At 42.6% G+C, this 21095-nt stretch overlaps 1 protein-coding gene across 3 annotated transcripts in view; it reads left to right on the top strand.

The window, feature by feature from the left end:
• RPH3AL (rabphilin 3A like (without C2 domains)) overlaps positions 1-21095 on the top strand; it is a 403454-nt gene that overhangs the window by 293784 nt on the left and 88575 nt on the right. The window lies entirely within an intron of this gene.

Here is a 21095-nt window from a genome sequence, read left to right as displayed (position 1 = left end):
GTGTGGGTTGTAGACTCCGTCTCATGCTACCACTAGAGTGAAAGCACCGCCAGCATTCAAAAGTGACCAAAACATCAGCCAGGAAGCATAGGAACTGAGAAGTGGTCTGTGGTCACCACCTGCAGAACCACTCCTTTATTGGGGGTGTCTTGCTAATTGCCTATAATTTCCACCTGTTGTCTATCCCATTTGCACAACAGCATGTGAAATTGATTGTCACTTAGTGTTGCTTCCTAAGTGGACAGTTTGATTTCACAGAAGTGTGATTGACTTGGAGTTACATTGTGTTGTTTAAGTGTTCCCTTTATTTTTTTGAGCAGTGTGTGTGTATATATATATATATATATATATATATATACACACACACACACACACACACACACATACACACACACATACACACACACACACACACACACACACACACACAGTAAGAGCAGATTACTGAGGATAACACCCAGTATACAGGACAGGAGAAGTGGTACTGTGCAGTGTCTATGTATACAGAATAAGAGCAAATACTGGGAATTACACCCAGTATACAGGACAGCAGAAGTGGTACTGTGCAGTGTCTATGTATACAGAATAAGAGCAGATACTGGGAATTACACCCAGTATACAGGTCAGCAGAAGTGGTACTGTGCAGTGTCCATATGTACAGAATACAAGCAGATACTGGGAATTACACCCAGTATACAGGTCAGGAGAAGTGGTACTGTCCAGTGTCCATATGTACAGAATAAGAGCAGACAGTGAGAATTACACTCATTATACTGGACAAGAGAAGTGGTACTGTGCAGTGTCCATATGTACAGAATACAAGCAGATAGTGATGTTTACACCAATTATACAGGACAAGAGAAGTGGTACTGTGCAGTGACTATATGTACAGAATACAAGCAGATAGTGATGATTACACCAAGTATACAGGACAAGAGAAGTGGTACTGTGCAGTGTCTATATGTACAGAATACAAGCAGATAGTGGTGATTACACCAAGTATACAGGACAAGAGAAGTGGTACTGTGCAGTGTCCATATGTACAGAATAAGAGCAGATACAGAAGAAGGAATGCCAGTGTGTCACTGCATAAAGGGGTTGTACCTCATTATACATTTATCTCCTATCCACCAGATAAGATAAGTATCTGATTGGCAGGGGTCCCACCACTAGTATCACCACTGATCATAAGAACAGTTCTTTGTACCCAAATGGCTAAAACAGCAGGTCTAGCATGCATTCTTCTGTTCTATTCACTCTCTGTGATAGTGCCAGAGAAATCCAAAATGCAGAGTTCTGCTGTTTCTAACAGTCCCAAAGAGAGTGTATGGAGTGGCCATGCACATGCTCAACCTGCTGCTTCAGCAATACAGATGCAAGGGACTGTTCTTGTGATCGGTGGAGGGTAACCGTAGTCGGACCCCTACAAATTACATACTTATCACCTATCCACAGGGATACCTTTGTATTGTGAGGATTTCTATGCATATAATTTTGCTTAAAAATGGGTCAAAATTTCTTTACAATAATAAAGAAGCATTGCTTACCTCTGCCGATCAAGGCAACTGCTGCTCCGATGCCGCTCTGATCCCCACTGTCCTCTGCTTCCTGTCCCAACTCAACACTTAAATGCCAAGAAAGCCCCCTGCTAAGGCCATTGATTGGCTGAGCAGGCCTCTCCTGTGGACCAGAGCAGCATCTGAATGGCAGTAGCAGGGTTTGGTGGAAGTGAATAAAGCTTCTTTGTTATTTTTAACCCTTTCTGGCCTGTCTTAACAGAATGACCTCACCGGAAAACCCCTTTTAACACTGTTGTTTTAAGCAAATAGAATTTCAAGGAAAACTTGTATAGCTTTGCCTTTAGGACTGTTTCACACGTCGGTGTCCGTAATGGCATCTGTGACAAGATGGTCAGTGGTTCATCCGTGAAGATATACAGGAAGGAGCCATGTTTGGTCCATGTGTCATCCATAGTCCACGTACACTGCTGGGCTGAAAATTTGTTTCTTCTACCAATGGTGATAGAACATTGATGCCCTCTGTGTTGTGTCAGTGGTATTCACAGACTGATTGGCATCATTGGGTTTGTTTCATCATGGACCAAAGTAACCACTGACCAACAGTCACTGGAAAATCACTGAGCTGAAAATAGATACAATAGATAAAAATGAAAGAGTACATGGAGAACATCTGTGATTCACTGACGTGTGAGAGAGGTCTTACACTTGCATGTAGACATGACTTGGCTTCTATATTACAGCACGTTTGTGAACATAACACAACCATGGAGAGTAGAACCAAAGTACTCCTACAGTCTGATTTATCGAGTTTAGTGTACTGAGATTTAATTATTCCTCCTACTGACGGCTATACTGCAGCTGTTGTTTTATGGCAGAAATTAAATGAAAGTTAGCTGTGGTCGTGCATGGTGACAGGTCTTTCATTTTAACCTGGATCCTCTGCCAGCAGGAAACTAGGCACAGAATAATTACCGAAAGACAAACACCAGTCATTGATTCATTCTGTCGCTTCCCGAATGTTGTTTTAGGCTTAATTCCTTGCATTTTCTAGCTGAAATTTAACTTCGTGTTTGCACACATTATATGTCATTTTCATCTAGACACTGGAATTCATGAGTCGGGTCACATATGCAAAGGATTGGCTATTCACCAAGTGTCCTGTTTGTTTAAACATACAATAAATGGCATGTGTATGCTAGTTCACATACAAAGCTGCCATATGATTATGTTTTGTAATTGGAATAGTTGCTTCATTTTGCTCATGAACCTGCAAATCTGTCATACAAGTCTCTGAAATATTTGTAGAAAAGGGTTGTTTTAGGCAGAATGCTGTACTACCTTACGGCTCATGCACATCATCTCTCCATATCCTTCATATTGATTCTTACCTCTTCCCTAAGCGCTCATGCGTACAACCATGCTAGGTATGGGAAACACGGCCCATGTGTCAGCCACATTTCCCTATCCAATGGCGGCTCCTCTGACCTGAACGCACTGCATCATAGTGATTTACGATGCATGGAGTTCCTATCTGACTGCTGGTCTATTGTCCTGAATTACTTGGCTGGACATGGCACAATTGTTCATTAAGGGCTTTATCTGCATTGTATGTTAGGTTGGTGACAGGGTAGCCAGCATGTAGAAAATTCAGCAAGGGGATGAATCATTACATAGGTTGTGCCCTGTAATTGCCAAGTCAAAGTCCTGACCTTTATCCAATAGAAATATTGGGGAATGACCTGAACTGAGCAGTTTATGGGAGGAAACCTGCCAAGATAACAGAGCTTAAGCTGTTTTGTACCGAGGAATGGTCTAAAATTCCCCTAAGCCGATGCAGAACTAATCAACAATTACCGGAAATGTTTAGTGTCACTTATTGCTGCACAAAGGACTCACACCAGATATTGAAAGCAAAGGTTCACAAACTTTTGCCACTCACAGACATGCGATATTGGATAATTTTCCTCATTTGTTTGATTTGGTTATCTTTATCTACTTTTAGAACTTGTGTGATGAAATGATGTAGTTTTAGGCCAAATTTATGCAGAAATATAGAAAATTCTCGAGGGTTCACAAACTTTAAATCACCACTGTAGGTAAGCTACAGCACCAGTTGGCCATTCTTCTTCCTTGTTTCACATATATTGCATCCTGATGCAAACCTTTTATGGGCTTCTGCATAAATTAAACTTCTGAGGTCAGGCCGGGAGCGGCGCAGCATGACACACGCTCGTCTGCAAGGGGCCTTATACAGTATTGCTGTGATATTCTATAATATTTATACTAACATGAAATGGTGTTTTCTAATTGAAATTTTTTTTTTTTTTTTTTTTTTTTTTTTTTTACATCCAACTAGTAGAGGATGTTATAAAAAGGTTTTATAATCTGTCAACAGAGCTTGTTCTGAAACATTAGGCTGGTGTCACATACAGCTTTTTGTGGCTTTTCTGAAAGTTTTTTGAGCCAAATCCAGAAGTGGATCCAGCAGGAAGGATAAGTCCTCCCTCTATATTTCTCATTTCTTTTGAATCTACTTCTAAAAAATGCTGCTCATTTCCAAAACGGCTGCTGTTGGAGAGCAGGTACTATAACTCTTCTCATCCTTAAGAATACAAATGGGTGTATTCCTATGGATGAACGAGGTTATAGTCATATGTAATACATATTTGTCCAGGTCGGCCCCTGAACTGCACTTCTTCATATCTAGGCTGTCACTCACCCAGGAACTTCAGGTGGAGGCAGTCCAGGAATCCCAGGGGATAGCAGTGCTGACTTAGGGCGCCAGAGGCTCAGGAACGTCCCTTCCATCCTTCTTCCTAGTACAGCAGTGGTGTTCGGTTAGGCGACTGACTAAGCTGATTGGTGGAGGCAGTGGAGCAGCTGGCACCCACCACCAATCAGCTTAACATGTAGGGCAGCAACGCATAGGAGAAGGAGAAGGAGAATCGCTCGTCTTCTCCCCTGCCTTTTGAGCTGGATCAGAGCACTGCAGAACACAGGACATGCGGGCTGGCTACATTCAGCTTCAGTGGCCACTGCCTGCCCCCACACTTTCTCCTAGAGGGCGCCGCCTCACTTCTTAACACTGGCAGCGTGCCCCTGGGTATCAGCCTGCAAGGTGCCGCTGGTCATGTTCCTTGACAGATTCGCCTTATAAGGTGCACTGACTTTTTCCCCAAATTATTTATTTAGGTAACTGTAATTTTGTAATGTATTTCTATTTCCTATTACATAACCATGACCATGCAGCTCTCTTCTACTTCCATGTTGATGGGCTTGTGAAATCAGCTACAAGGGAAGTAATAGGGAAATATATAATTAGCTGGGTTGGAGGAGATATAAAGTAGGGGCATTGCTGGAGCAGAGAAAGGAAAAGTGCCTCATGGGTTTGGTTGGATACAGTAACAAGAAGTACTATATTCTGGCATGAAAACATGCCAGACAGATTTTTGTACATGGTGAAAATGGGTCAGGAGAGTCCAAATTGAAAAAAAAAAAATGTGGGAAGATATACATGAGGTAAGTAACTACATGAACATATCTGTTAAAAAACATAGTCATCCTGGAAAACCTCATAAAAGAGCTTTTAACATAGGAGCAGCTTATGAACTTTGAGGGGAGGTGGTAAATCACTTGCAGGGTATGTTCACACGTTCAAGTTTTTAGATATATATATTTTTTTTAATCCAAAACCAAGAATGGGTTTAAAAAGAAAAGTTGCAGTCTTTGATTTATAAGTCCCCTCTGTTCATATTCCATTCCTGATTTTTTCTTCAAAATCTGCATCAAAAGATCTAAATGTTTGAACACACCCTTAAAATGAAAGGCTTACCTCTGTTTTAGGCTCAATCAAGTTTGCAGATGTTGATGAATAACACAAACTATACGAGTAGATACACCGGTATTATTACTGGCTTCACTTTAGACAGCTTAAAACTAGACCAGACACACATCAAATTGATAACAGTGGTTCATGCTGTGTGATAGAGTGTATGAATCTTGCTTAATGTGTTTAGGTGCATTTAGATGCACCTATATCGTCCATAATATCTTCTACGAACATTCGTCCTCGATCATCTGGCCATCTAAATGTGCCACCAATCACCCGATGAATGAGCGAAAGGCTAGTTTATCGGGTGATCATGTCGCTTGTGTAGACACCATCAATCAAGCCACAATTCTGTATGTGGAGCAGGGATCTCTATAGCAATCCCTTGTCCTCATACTGTGAACGAGCAGCCGAATGTCGGGAAGGAACGCTTCCTACCCAACAATCGGCGGCTCAGTCAAATGTGCCAGATTTATCTAATGAGTTTAAGCTATATTAGTTTTGTTTCAGTTCGGTGGATCTCTTCAGTGCTATGACCTACCTGAAGAGGTGGTGTAGGAAAGAGAAAAATTTCATATCTAGCAAAATGCTCCAAATCTATCACACAGCGTGAATGACTGTGCTAAATTTGGCGTATCTTCTGCCTGTTTCATTTAGGTTTAAGTTGTCTTAATTTTAGAGCATTTTAATAAATCTACCCTTTTAGTGATATTTTCCAAAAACGGGGGTTCAAAACTATTCTATTACCAAAATAAAATGGTGCACAGAAATTAAGATATCTTTTCTATAGCATAAATCCTGACGTTTGAGGTTTTTCAAGTGTATTGATGTACTGTATAGATATTTTAGCATTTTATGATTTTGAATTGCACAGAGAAAAATGGATCGATCATTTTCAGGTTTATGTCACAGATAAACTTGTGTTGATATATGGATTATGTATTGCTTTTAACTCCTAATTCTGGTCATGTATGAATGGATGTTTACCAGGTATCTGGTGTAATTACATTTTTTTTTTAAAGTTGCGTTCAGCATGAATGCCATAGATATAAAGATTCCCCTTCATTTCTGCTGATACAAATTACATTTTTTAGAGTTCTTTCACACCTGGCATAAGTGCTATGGATTTGTGTCCATGGTTTACTGCTAATTACTAGTGTTGAGCGAACTTACGTTTTAAGTTCGGCATCCAAAGTTCTGGTTTGGGTTATCGAAGATTCCTGTTATGGATTCCACTACCACGGACCATAACTGGATTCTATGATGGCATCCACCATGGAAGCTATAAGAGGCATTCCGTATTGCATTCATTGATAATAGAAGTCTATGCTTGCAATAGACAAAACCCATAAAACTGTGGTGAAATTTCAGTCTTTTCCACTCCATTTGGATTTTTTTCCCTACTCCCACTACATCATAGGCAATATTAAATGGTGCCATTAGAAAGTACAACTTGTCCTGTAAAAAACTATCCCTCATATGACTATGTGAACAGTAAAATAAAAAAGTTACAGAAAATCGTAGAGTCCTCTAGGTGTTAATAAATGATCCCTAATATGTTTAATTTAGCTTGGCACAATAGTGTGTTACCTGAACTAACCATCTTAAAAAAGTTTTCCCATTTCTATTTTTAGTTTAAATAGAAAATTTATCTGATAGCTCTGTCCTCAGTTCTTGTTTGTGGCACATTTTTATGCAAAAGTTTCATTTAAAGCATTTCCTTTTTCATGTAAATGTTGTAGAGGTGGAAGCAATGATTAAAAAAAAAATGCCTATTCAGTGTTTCTTTGCGAAACCCAGTTTTAACAGCTTTTGTGGCTGTTTAATTTTATGTTTAATTTTGCATGCATTAGCATTTCAAATCATAAGAAAACATTGAACTATGAATTACTTTTTCTATTCGACTCTCTATTCAAAAACTTTTTCTCAGAACCATCTATTTATTAAGCTTTAGATGAGAAATGAGGGATTACAGATGCAGCATTGCATAATGGTCAATTATCTAGGATAGATTGCTTTTAAAGAGCATATGTCAATTCTGAAGCTATAGCAAAGCCGTCACACACATTAACATTAAATGTGGAAAAATTATCATAAAAAACACAATTCGATCTCCCAACTACCTTTTTTCCTGAAACATATGGCGTTTAACAACCAGTAGTGCTAGCTTAATGATTTTAAAAACAAGAAATTAAATATGTATGGAGCAACCACCAGAGTTACAAAGGACTTTTGACCCAAAATGTTACTTGTTTAATAGTCTTTTATAAATTCTGAAACATGACGGCAAATTAGAGAAAAAAAAAAAGTTAGATAGTAGAAGATAGTTATTCTGTTCTAAAAAAAATAGGCTACTTTCACACTAGCGTTTTTTGCGGATCCATTATGGATCTGCAAAAACGCTTCCGTTACAATAATACAACCGCATGCATCCGTCGTGAACGGATCCGGTTGTATTATGTCTTCTATAGCCATGATGGATCCGTCTTGAACACCATTGAAAGTCAATAGGGGATGGATCCATTTTCTATTGTGCCAGATTGTGTCAGAGAAAATGGATCCGTCCCCATTGACTTACACTGTGTGCCAGGACGGATCTGTTTCGATCCACTTCGTCAGGCGGACAGCAAAACGCTGGAGGCAGCGTTTGATGTCCGCCTCCAGAGCAGAATGGTGACTGATGCATTCTGAGTGGATCCTTTACTATTCAGAATGCATTGGGGCAATACTGATCCGTTTTGGACCGCTTGTGAGAACCCTGAATGTATCCCCCAAACGGAAAGCCAAAATGCTAGTGTAAAAGTAGCCTTAAGCCATCAACTGTTCCTGTTGTGACCAGCTCTTGATGTAGGCTATCCACAGATTCACAGCTGTTATGGTAAAGAACCCTTGTCGCCTCTAGAGAGTGAATCTTTTTCTTGGCAGTGCCGCCTTGTCTTTTAAGGGTATTTACATGGATAAGCTTTTTACCATATTATCGGGAAGGGACCATTCCTTACCGATAATTACCTGCTTGTCGGTGGAGGTGAAGAGCTGCATTTGCATGCAGCAATCACCTCTACTGTATGGGGACAAGTAATGGCTGCTGCAATCGCTCATCCCCATACAGATTAATTGTTTCTGGGTAGCAGATTAATGTTCATATAGCACTGCAGGCCAGAAATGATTTAGCCCAATGAACGGCATTTGATTCATTCATTGGGTGATCCACTGAACATTTACATGGGCCTATTATCTGGAATCAGTGTTCATACCAACATTTGTTCCTGGTAATTTGGCCCCACAGTTGGGCAATTGGCAAATAAAATAATTAAGTTAAAGGATGAGCGAATCAATTCTTAACAAGGTCTTTTTTGAAACTGCATTATTAAATGCCAATAATTGGTAAGGCTGATTAGTCAGCCTGCATTTGTGGGAGGGGCGGAGGCTCTTCATATACGAGCCACAGCCTCGTGTTCTCAGGTGCACAGCTGCTGCTGGGTGTCATTAGCAAACTAGCTTCTCTGGTGGTAGGAGTCTTTCTTTGCAGCATGGAGCTTCATATTTTGCTCTCTGCTACCGTGGTATGCACGCGCGATACTATGTAAGTAGGTTGGGCCGGGGCCGTCTCTCCTGGCCGGTTGGAACCGATTTTGCTAGCGAACGGGAGGCTTTGCCTCAGAATCTGCTACCTCAGGTTTGTTCGTTGGGCCTAAATACTTCTATTTTCTTTTCAACTTTGTTTGTTGGTAATAGGAGTTAGTTCCTACAAATCTTACAAGTTTCACTTTGTTTCGCTCGTCTCGTATGAAAAGTTACTTCAGCCGGTTTGCTGTAAAGAAATAGTTACCCGGGCTGCACGTGACGTCATGTTTGGAGATCAGACGCAGCGTTTATTGTTTAGGCCTCTTGCTGTAGCTGTTCCTTGCCATGTGTCTCCCCTGCTACCACCATCTTTAGACTTCATGTATTTCACTGCTCCAAGTACTTAAAAACCCTGCCGCACTTTCATGCTCTGCTGTTATCCTGAGCGGCATTTACACTTTCGGCTTTTATTTCATGTCCTATGCTGCATCCGCACGTCCTTACTGTCCTGCACTTTTCTACTCTTGGTTCATATTCACTCAGATTGGTCTCACATTCAAGCTGCATTCACCTGTTGGCTGTTACATCTCATTCCGTACCCAGCCGGATCCGTATTACACGCCTGGTATTACATGTTGTATACTCGGCTTACAGCCATAGCTGCTACTGTTACTCCGTTTTCATGCTCTGGATGCACCACCCTGGTGTTCCCACCTTGCTCCACTCACAACCAGAGCTGCGTTTATACCAAATTTCATGCTCTGCTTATACCCAAAGTTGTGTTCACACTTCTACTGCTACACCAGGTCGTATACCTCACTCGCCGAAGCCGCTTTCCATGTCTGCTGTCACATCAAGTTAATATTCTGTTCACATCCAAAGCTGCGTCCGCATGTCTGCTTTCACATCTTGTCCTAAACTCCTTTCACTACTAGAGCTGCGTCCACGTGTCTGGTTTCGCATCATGTCAATACTCTGCTCACTTTCAGGTTGCATTTATACATCTGCTTTATACCATGCTTTTCATGCGCTACCCATACTCAGAGCTGCGCCCATACCATGTTTTTTAGGTACCACTCACATCCAAAGCTGCATTCACCCATTTATTGTTACATCATGTGTTGTACTCTGCTCCCACTCAAAGCTACATTCTCCTGTTCATTGCTACGTCATGGTTTTGCTCAATCTCACCGGGGCAGTCTGCACCCACCGCTCTGGTACCTCTCTCCCGACAAACATAACTGCGTTCTTTTCAGGCTTACGTTCCCTTCCTGGGTGGTCTGTTACATTCCATAGGCCTACTTTCTGTTTTAATCCTGGTTCATATTCACTCAGACTGGTTTCCTTTTACTTCTGGTTCGTATTCACTCAGATTGGTCTCCTGCCCCAGCTCACCAAACAGCTCCTCAGCAGAGGTCAGTGGGCCAGTAAGTTTCCTGCTATGTTTTCACAAGCTGTTTATTTGTTTGTCACGATAAGAGACTTCTCTTAGCGAACTTGCAATGCCTCAGGCTCTTGTTTTTTCTCCCATCTGTGTTTCAATTTCATGTTTATGTTTATGGTTCGCGGTGGTTAGTGTTTTATGTATGCACGTGCTTCGGATTACTAATGTCTATATTTTTAACGCCTGTTGGCAGTCATCTTCCTTAGGCCACCTTCTAGCCAATCCAATCATTCAAGTCGCTTCATATGCCATCAGGTCCGGCTTACGTTTTAATTACTTATCGTCACCGCAACGTCATCCCTCTGTCTTCGGGGGCCCTATGACTGATCCGGCCTCATGGCTCCGGGGGCCCCATGATCGTTTTTTCATGTTTTGTTTGTTAGGGGTACGACATCGTTATAGGCTGGTTAGTGTTCCAGGTTTGCTGTTGGAGGGGGTCATGGTAATGCGAGTCCCCAAGGCATTCTGGTGCTGCATAAGTGGTTTATTAAAAAATAAAAATAAAAAAAATCATAAGAGGCTCGCACGAGTGGCTCTTTGCTTATAGGACCTCACGACTGGCATCGTCATTTGTAGTTCGCACGGTCATCTGATACTTGTTCCGCCATAAGGGGCTTTCACGCATGGCTCCCGCCATAAGGGGCTCTCGCGCATGGCTCCCGCCATAAGGGGCTCTCACGCATGGCTCCCGCCATAAGGGGCTCTCACGCATGGCTCCCGCCATAAGGGGCTCTCACGCATGGCTCCCGCCATAAGGGGCTCTCACGCATGACTCCCGCCATAAGGGGCTCTCACGCATGGCTCCCGCCATAAGGGGCTCTCACGCATGGCTCCCGCCATAAGGGGCTCTCACGCATGGCTCCCACCATAAGGGGCTCTCATGCATGGCTCTTGGCTTAGAGGATTTCACAATTGTCATCGACATTGGTAGGTCATACGGCCATCTGATACTATTTTCCATGGCACACCTTTCAGAAGTTTTCTTTTGTTCATTTATATTTTACAGATTAGTACTTGCGGTTCATTTCAGCCTCATTTCATTAAGAAGCTTTACCCCATGTCTTTGTCTTTCTAGGTTATCGAGTCCCGGTTGATTACTAAACCCGTTGGGTTAAGCCCCAATCTTTTCCCCAGCCGTCCTTAATTCTAAGGTTCGCATCCCGACGGCTGCCCGGCCCCATGGGCCCCTGCTGGTTGCTTCGGCCCCATGGCCTCAGGGTTCCGACCAATGGTTGTCTGTCCACCTGTGCAGCTATGCTTTTGAATGGCTCATATCTTTACCTGCTTGCCAGCTTATGTTATTCAGGTTTAATTTTAGTTTATGCCCGTTATTATCTCCATTTTCTGTCACGTTTCCCTTCGTCTTTTCAGGTCATGCAGTTGAACTCATATTGGGGTCACCTTCCACGTCGGTCAGGTCTCTCGTTCCTAACGATATTTCGCCTTGCATGTTATTCAGGCCACGTAGTTTATCTTAGGTATCGCCTGCCACATCGGTCAGGCTCATGGTTTAATTTCACCTGCACCTTATTCAGGTCACTTTTTATAGTCATAATTAAAAAAAAATTATATATATATATATATATATATATATATATATAACTCGGCCCCATGGCTTCGGGGGCCCGATGACAGCTTTGGCCCCATGGCTTCGGGGGCCCGATGACAGCTTTGGCCCCATGGCTTCGGGGGCCCGATGACAGCTTTGGCCCCATGGCTTCGGGGGCCCGATGACAGCTTTGGCCCCATGGCTTCGGGGGCCCGATGACAGCTTTGGCCCCATGGCTTCGGGGGCCCGATGACTGTTTTCAGTCCTGCTGGGCTGATTGCCTGGTTGGTTGTCCATCTGTGCATCTGGGCTGATTTGGCCCCTATGTATCGCATACATACCTGCTTCCCTAATTTCCTAATATTCCATGTTGATTGCTCACTTTATGTTTTGACCGCAAACTGGTCCGGTTCGCCCTACAGCATCATTGTCATGTCTTGCGCAGATATTTCATCTTTCTTTAATTGTTCATGCTTTCGTTCAGGTCCTGCTAGAGGAAGAACAAGTAGGGCAATTCCCTCTAACATTTCAGTCTCTGATCGTAGTCGATCATATCTTGTCAACCAGGTCCCCGCACAAAGTCTTTGCCTTTTTACCACGACCAGGAATTCATTTTCGCCGGTAACTTCATTGCATTGCATTCCCTCACTCATGGGAGGGCATAGACAGAATCTTGTATATTATGGCTTCGTAGCTTCTTGCCGCACTAATCTCAGACTCCCTACAACCATGTTGAATCGGATTTTGGACAAAGTCCAGCATTTCCTCACGGTAGAAGATTCAGATAGTAGGTCGGTCTTCACGTCTCAAGCGTAAAAACAATTCTCAGGGACTCACAGTAGAACAACGCGCGGACCACGGCTAGCCATTAACTGTTGTCTGGGGAACTATTCAAGGACTCTCTTCCTATCTACATGGTTCTTTTTGGCCCTCATTCCTGCATAGTCTAGGCAGTTAGGTTGCGGTCCCACGATCTCCTGAGGCTAGGGCATTGCCAGTACTCTCACTAGAACCAAACTTTACCAGTTGGTTTTTATGATCCATTTCACAACGTATTCCCGGTCCTCCATTCCGCTTTGGAGCAGTATCCGCAATATTGAGCATCATGTCTCTGGCCTTGTCATCCACAAGATGGGTTGTAGGTCTCCTACTGGTCTTGCCTCATATACCCCGAATTTTCGCTCGAGATCCCTGACGCCTTGCAGTTGGCTTGGGGATTAGTTTGCACATGCCATTCGAATTCCTTTTCTACCCTACTTGGCTTGGTTTTTGCCCACTTATAGGCCTACCCACGATCACAAGTTGGTAAGGCTGATTAGTCAGCCTGCATTTGTGGGAGGGGCGGAGGCTCTTCATATACGAGCCACACCCTCACTTCCAGGCGTGTGTTTTCAGGTGCCCCACCCTCCCTCCCTTATCTTCTCATTTCCACAGGGTATGCCCACTTATAGGCCTACCCACGATCATGGCTTAGGGCACACAACAAGCCATTTAGTCAGGTCAGCTAAGACACGCCTAGCTGGGTCAGGTTGTTCCCGTTGTTTCTCTCCCTAGGGTTCTTCGGATACCTCTTGGCCATAGCAATGACCACAAACATAGTAGTCAAATCTTACATTGGCCTTTCCTGCACTGTTATAATGGTATTGTGGGAGGACAATATTCACATTACAAGTGTGCAACGGGTTTTGAAGTAGAGAGAGGTATTTTCTGAAATTGTATTTTTTAACTTTGCTGTTAGGAAAATCATGAGTTTACATTAGCTCTTATAATAAAATGTCTGAAATACGGAAGGATTCAAAATGAAAGACCCAGGCCTTATCCTCCCAGAGTCAGAATGTGGGTAGTCGCAGCACCAGATATGTGAACAGAAGTAATAGTAGTAGGCCACAGTTCTTCCTGGCTCTGGAAAGGCTCAACATTATCACTGGGGAGAAATAGGATGAGATTGTGGATTGGATAGTCCACTCTTCCTCTCAGTTACAGGATGATGTAAAGGTCACTTCTCAGTCTACAACCATGCCTTGGAGCCAGGGGTCACAGCATTCCACCTGCTCCCCACCTTGCAGCCTCCTTCAATTGCATCCTATCAGTCTTCACTGCACCCCCCCTCCAGTGGGGCGTTTTCTTCTTTTAAGGACTGCCATGTGGAGGAGGTTAAAGGGGAGAGGTGGGGGACCCCATGCATAGCTGTGTTGGTGGTAGAGATGATGGCACTTGTAGACACAGTGTTGGTGGTAGGGGCAATGCTAGTGACAGTGACACTCTGGGCAAATGTAGAGCAGGGAATTGAGAGAGGGGCCAAGCAGCCTACCATGAGCTATCACAGTCTGATAAAAGTGGCAGGGAGGGTTATGACTATGGCGATGATTTGTGAGTTGGACACAACTGGGGAGCCGAATCAGGGTTCTGAGGACGTGACTTCAGAGGAGTAATGTAGTGGCTGTTGTGGCAGTAAAAAATGGGGACAATGTACAGTCAAAACCTCCAAAAGGTCTGTCCTCCCTCTTCAGGTCATATTTTTGGCAGCCAGATCGCATTTTCAAGCAGTATAGTGCCCTTGTCATTATCATGAGCTGCTTATTCTCCTGCGCAGACACCTCCTCCTTCTTGTCCTCCGCTCCATCGTGAGACATGCAAAAACTATTCTCGACCAGCAATTAGCTTAAGTGCAAGCTGAACTCCTGCCTGGCCAAATTGCTGATGGTTCAGTTGCTGCCAAACCACTTAATTTTTGTAAATGTGGCACATCTCCACACCTTCACCCAAATTCAATTTTTCTGTGCTGTAGTCCAGGTGGTGTGGTGAGAATCTTATCTATGCAGTCAAGAGTACCATTTCTGTACGAAAAATTTCACTTGTCTGTCTGTAAATGTGATGTCTTAGCTAGGGTGTGGTCTGTTCGGTTTGTTGGGACTCTTGACCAGGCAAGCAAGACTATCGCTGCTATATGGAAAATTTGACTTATTAGTGTGCTAAGGTGGCACACTTCCGCACGGTCGCTCAAATTTTATTTTTCTGTGATCTAGCTCAAGCAGTGTGCTTGGACTCTTGGCCAAGCCAGAAAGAGTACAACTGATAGATGGAAAATTTGACTTTTCAGTCCACAAATGTGGTGCTTTAGACTAAATTTCATCTTTCTGGGGTGTGGCCTGGGCGGTTTGTTGGGACTATTGACCAGGCAAGCAAGAGTACCGCTGCTATATGGAAAATTTGACTCATCAGTCCGCAAATGTGGCGCACTCACGTAGTTTCGCCTAAATTTAAGTTTTCTGGGCTATGGCCCAGGTGGTGTGGTGGGACTCTTGATGTGTGTGTGTCATATGTAGTGTTGAGCGTGAATATTCGAAAAGCAAATTTTATCGCGAATATTGGCACTTTGAGAATTCGCGAATATTTAGAATATGGCGCTATATATTCATAAAATCGAATATTCAGTTTTTTTTTTGTTTGTTTTTTTAACACAGTACACATCAGGTAATCATCCCTCCCTTCTTCTAGCTTGTGGGCCAATGAGAAGGCTTTGTCACAGCTTAGCAACCAATAGAAAAGTTGCCTACACCTTAGTATATAAGAACCTCCCCAGCAGCTATTTTCTAAAGTTTATTGCAGTTATGAAATAGACAGCAGTGTCATGGCTGTGCTCTGTGCTTTGTTGTATTACATTAGACAGTTAACTTAAATATATAATTCAGATAGTTAGGGGGAGATAGTCAGTGTAGGTTAGATTGATCTATAGTGTAGTTGATAGGTTCCAGTGCAGGGTGTTAGGCAGCGTAATAGGTTCTACTGTCCATACATACATGCTACAGACATAGTGCTGTGAAGTCACAAGTTGCACGTATTGTGAAAAAATATGCGCATCATTAATTGCTGAAAATTCGCAATATATTGGAGCACTCTATCTGCATATAAAGCTATTCTAATGTTCTGATGTGCCAACCATTTTCTCCAGTCTGAGGAAACTTATACCAGCTTGAAAAATGTAGCATAAGTGACCCACGCCGGTATTTTGCTCGCATTACGCGAATAATACATTGCCTATTTTCACAATCAAGAATATATTCTCAAATTCGTGAATATATAACGAATATTCTACAAAATATTTGCGAAATATCGCGAATTCGAATATTGCCCCTGCCGCTCATCACTAGTCATATGGACAGGCCTTTTGACCCCATTAAGATATAATTTTTGGATGGTTGGTCCCCCAACAAGCTTCATTTTTTCCCCCATAACACCATTTATTTAAACACCTTCTGCCTCTAATAAAGGACAATTTTTGGAAGCTTTGTAATATGAAAATGTATAACGCATCCAATGACGTGGTGCATTTTTAAACACACTGTTTAACACTGTCAAGCGTGCGTTTATTCATAGCTGTGTCATATTCAGTGTCAAACTGATATTATTTTGGCTATTGCATCATTGTGTTCAAGAGCTTAGGGACGGTGGAGAAAAAAAGCTAAAATTCTTGAAAAATAACAAAAGCAGATAACATGTTATACTAAAATATTCTGAGTGTTATATACTAATTTTCCTGGCAATTGGTGAACTTGGTAGAACTTTTTGAAAAATTCAGCACCGAATCTCAAAAAGGTTCACTCATCTAGTCATCTCTAATTAAAGGTGTTCTGCACTCAAGTGAATAGAGCTTAGCCCCGCCCACGCTAGTTGATACTAGTCGTGACATCAGTGGGCCGGCGGCCCGGCGGTAAACAGTGAGAAGGCCGCGGCGCTGCTGGAGCGCCGCTGCCTTCTCAAACAGCTGATCGGCGGGGTCCTGGGTGTCGGACCCAGGCCGATCAGAAGCTGATGATCTATCCAGAGGATAGATCATCAGTTAAATGAAAGTGCAGAACCCCTTTAAGTTCCTCCAGGCCCCTTATCAGTTTAGTTGCGCTTCTTTGTACTTTTTCTAACTCCAAAGTATTATTTTCTATGGACTGGCACCCAGAAGTGAACTGTATTGTCTAGAGAATACATTAATGATTTGTAATAGAGCTAATAATTACAGAATTATATTGTAATTAGTGGTAATATTAATTCCTGCAAGTTCATACCTCTGTTAAAACACAACAGTATTCTTCTGGCCTTAGAAGCAGCTGATTGACAATACCTGCTGTTATTTAGTCTGTGATCCACAAGTATACCCAAATCCTTCTCTACAAGGGACTTTTCCAGTTTTACTCCTCCTAGGACATGTAATACATTCCATGTAGAGTGTTAGTACAGATATGTTAACTTTTGTAGTCGTCATGGCTGAAGAGGCTTTCTACTGCACATGTTAACACAGACATTATTTTTGAGAGGAAAAATCCTCAAATAAAAAAAAATAGCATAACACTATAACACCAGTGAAATTTGTTAAATATATATTACTAGCTGAAGGACCCGGCTTCGCACGGATATATTTAATCTATTTCATTTAATATTTGTGTGTGTCGTTAAAAGATATAAACACTATCCACTATAACAGTGGAATCTACAGCACCCCGCCACCAAAACAGTGACCTCCACAGCTCCCCACCCCTTAACACTGACCCCCCACAGTGCCCGGTCCCTTAAAATTGGACCTCCACAGCAGCCCACCCCCTTAACTTTGACCTTTACAGCAGCCTTCTCCTTTAACAGTGACTTTCCCAGCATATCACCCCCTTGACAGTGACCTCCACAGCGGCCCTCCCCCTTAACAGTGGCCTTTACTGGATCGGGGGCGTGTCCTTTTGAACAGCTCACTCTAAGATAGCAGCACTGTACAGTCTGAGTGTGAGCTGCAGGGAGAAAGTCACCCTTCCTCCCACCTCTGCAGCTGACAGAAGTTGATTTTTACCTTCATTTTTTAAATCCCTGTCGGCTAAGGAGTGGAGGGGCGTGTCCTAACCAGATCGGGGGGCGTGTCCTTTTGAACAGCTCACTGTAAGGGTCCATTCACACGTCTGTAGAATGGGTCCGCATCCATTCCGCAATTATGCGGAACAGGTGTGGACCCATTCATTCTCTATGGGCCGGAAGAGATGCGGACAGCATACAGTGTGTTGTCCGCAACCGCATTTTCGGAACGTGGCCCCAATTTTCCGGTCTGCAGCTCCAGAAAAAAATAGAGCATGTCCTATTCTTGTTAACAATTGCGGACAAGAATAGGCATTTCTATGGGGGTGCCGGCTGGGTGCATTTCGGATCCGCAATTTGCAGATCCACAATGCACTACGGACGTCTGAATGGAGCCTAAGTGTAGTGGAGCCTAAGTGAGTGTGAGCTGCAGGGAGAAAGTCACCCTCCCTCCCACCCCTGCAGCTGACAGAAGTTGATTTTTATCTTCATTTTTTTCAATCTCCGTCGGCTCAGGAGGGGGCGTGGCCTAAACTGGTCAGGGGCATGGCTCAGCGGGACCTGGTGTGTGGGGTTTTAAGTCTTTTGAGGGTGGACACATTGTGGCAGGGGGTGTGTCTGGCCTCCTTCCTGCAAGAGTGACGCCCCTCTGGGCACCTTACTGGCTCATTTGCATATCAAATAAACTGGATTTTCAGAGGATAAAAACATCTATTGCTGGAACAAAGGCATATCTGGAAATAAGGTACTAAGTGCTATTAGGCCATGGCTTTACTTCAATAGCGATTATCCTGGTGACAGGTTTCCTTTAAAGCTCTCCTACAGCAGTGAAGAAAAATGGCTGGGTTGTTATGGAAACCTGAAGTAAAACTGCATGTGGAGGCTGAAGGACCTGAGAGCTTCTATTGGCTGATAAGGGTCATGTGACCAAGCTTCTATTGGCTAATGCATATTTTGGGAAAATCTCGGGAACGGTACATCCTAGAGAGCTGAGACATGCTCTAAAACCTTCCCGGACACCTGATGTGCCTGTGTGCCAAATTTCGCAATTGTAAATGCGACAGTGCGGATTCCTTTAGCGGACATACACACACACATACACTCAGCTTTATATATCAGAATATACACTTCAGTATCCGCCAATTTTATGCCAGCAGATGAAATACAGATCCACAGAAGTTCACACTAATAATAGTGGATATAGACAAAGCCAATAATAAACAAAGAAAAATAAATTTAACCCCTTCTGCCAGTTTTCACCTTCCTGCCCAGGCCATTTTTTGCAAATCTGACATGTTTCACTTTGTGCTAATAGCTTTGGAACGCTTTTATTTATCCAAGCCATTCGGAGATTCTTTTGTCGTGACACATTGTACTTCATGACAGTCATAAATTTGAGTCAATATATTTCCACTTTATTTATGAAAAAATCCCAAATTGACCAAAAATTTTGAAAAATTCGCAATTTTTAAATTTTAATTTCTCTGCTTTTAAAACAGAAAGTGATACCTCATAAAATATTTATTACTTAACAATCCACATATGTCTACTTTTTGTTTGCATCATTTTGTAAATGCCATTTTATTTTTTGGGGACATTAGAAGGCTTAGAATTTTAGAAGCAATTCAATAAAAATTTAAGAAAATTTCCAAAACCCACTTTTTAAGGATTAGTTCAGGTCTGAAGTCACTTTGTGGGGCTTACATACACTCACCTAAAGAATTATTAGGAACACCTGTTCTATTTCTCATTAATGCAATTATCTAGTCAACCAATCACATGGCAGTTGCTTCAATGCATTTAGGGGTGTGGTCCTGGTCAAGACAATCTCCTGAACTCCAAACTGAATGTCAGAATGGGAAAGAAAGGTGATTTAAGCAATTTTGAGCGTGGCATGGTTGTTGGTGCCAGACGGGCCGGTCTGAGTATTTTTACAATCTGCTCAGTTACTGGGATTTTTCACGCACAACCATTTCTAGGGTTTACAAAGACTGGTGTGAAAAGGGAAAAACATCCAGTATGCGGCAGTCCTGTGGGCAAAAATGCCTTGTGGATGCTAGAGGTCAGAGGAGAATGGGCCGACTGATTCAAGCTGATAGAAGAGCAACGTTGACTGAAATAACCACTCGTTACAACCGAGGTATGCAGCAAAGCATTTGTGAAGCCACAACACGCACAACCTTGAGGCGGATGGGCTACAACAGCAGAAGACCCCACCGGGTACCACTCCTCTCTACTACAAATAGGAAAAAGAGGCTACAATTTGCACGAGCTCACCAAAATTGGACTGTTGAAGACTGGAAAAATGTTGCCTGGTCTGATGAGTCTCGATTTCTGTTGAGACATTCAAATGGTAGAGTCCGAATTTGGCGTAAACAGAATGAGAACATGTATCCATCCTCTGATGGCTACTTCCAGCAGGATAATGCACCATGTCACAAAGCTCGAATCATTTCAAATTGGTTTCTTGAACATGACAATGAGTTCACTGTACTAAAATGGCCCCCACAGTCACCAGATCTCAACCCAATAGAGCATCTTTGGGATGTGGTGGAACGGGAGCTTCGTGCCCTGGATGTGCATCCCTGAAATCTCCATCAACTGCAAGATGCTATCCTATCAATATGGGCAAACATTTCTAAAGAATGCTATCAGCACCTTGTTGAATCAATGCCACGTAGAATTAAGGCAGTTCTGAAGGCAAAAGGGGGTCCAACACCATATTAGTATGGTGTTCCTAATAATTCTTTAGGTGAGTGTAATAGAAACCTCCCCATAAATGACCCCATTGTGGAAACTACTACCCTAAAGTTACTCAAAACTGATTTTACTAACTTTGTTAACCCTTTAGGTGTTCCACAATAATTAAAGGAATATGGAGATGAAATTTCAAAATTTCACTTTTTTGGCATATTTTCCATTTTAATCCATTTTTTTCTTTAACACATCGAGGGTTAACAGCCAAACAAAACTCAACATTTATTACCCTGATTCTGAGTTTTACAGAAACACTCCACATGTGATCGTAAACGAATGTAAGGGCGCAAGGTAGGGCGCACAAGGAAAGGACTGCCGCATGGTTTTTGGAAGGCAGATTTTGCTGGACTGGTTTTTAGACACCAAGTCCCATTTGAAGCCCCCCTGATGCATCCCTACAGTAGAAACTCCCAGGAGTGACCCCATTTTGGAAACTAGGTGATAAGGAGACAGTTTTATTGGTACTATTTTGGGGTACATATGATTTTTAATCGCTCTATATTAAGTTTTTTGTGAGGCACGTTAATCAAAAAATGTTTTGGCACTGTTTTTATTTTTTACAACATTCATCTCACAGGTTAGATCATGTTCTATTTTTTTAGA

This window comes from Bufo bufo, chromosome 3, assembly GCF_905171765.1.
Source record: "Bufo bufo chromosome 3, aBufBuf1.1, whole genome shotgun sequence".
Classification (NCBI taxonomy): domain Eukaryota; kingdom Metazoa; phylum Chordata; class Amphibia; order Anura; family Bufonidae; genus Bufo; species Bufo bufo.
The sequence above is the reverse complement of the archived record's forward strand: the minus strand, read 5'-3'. Positions and strand labels throughout refer to the sequence as shown.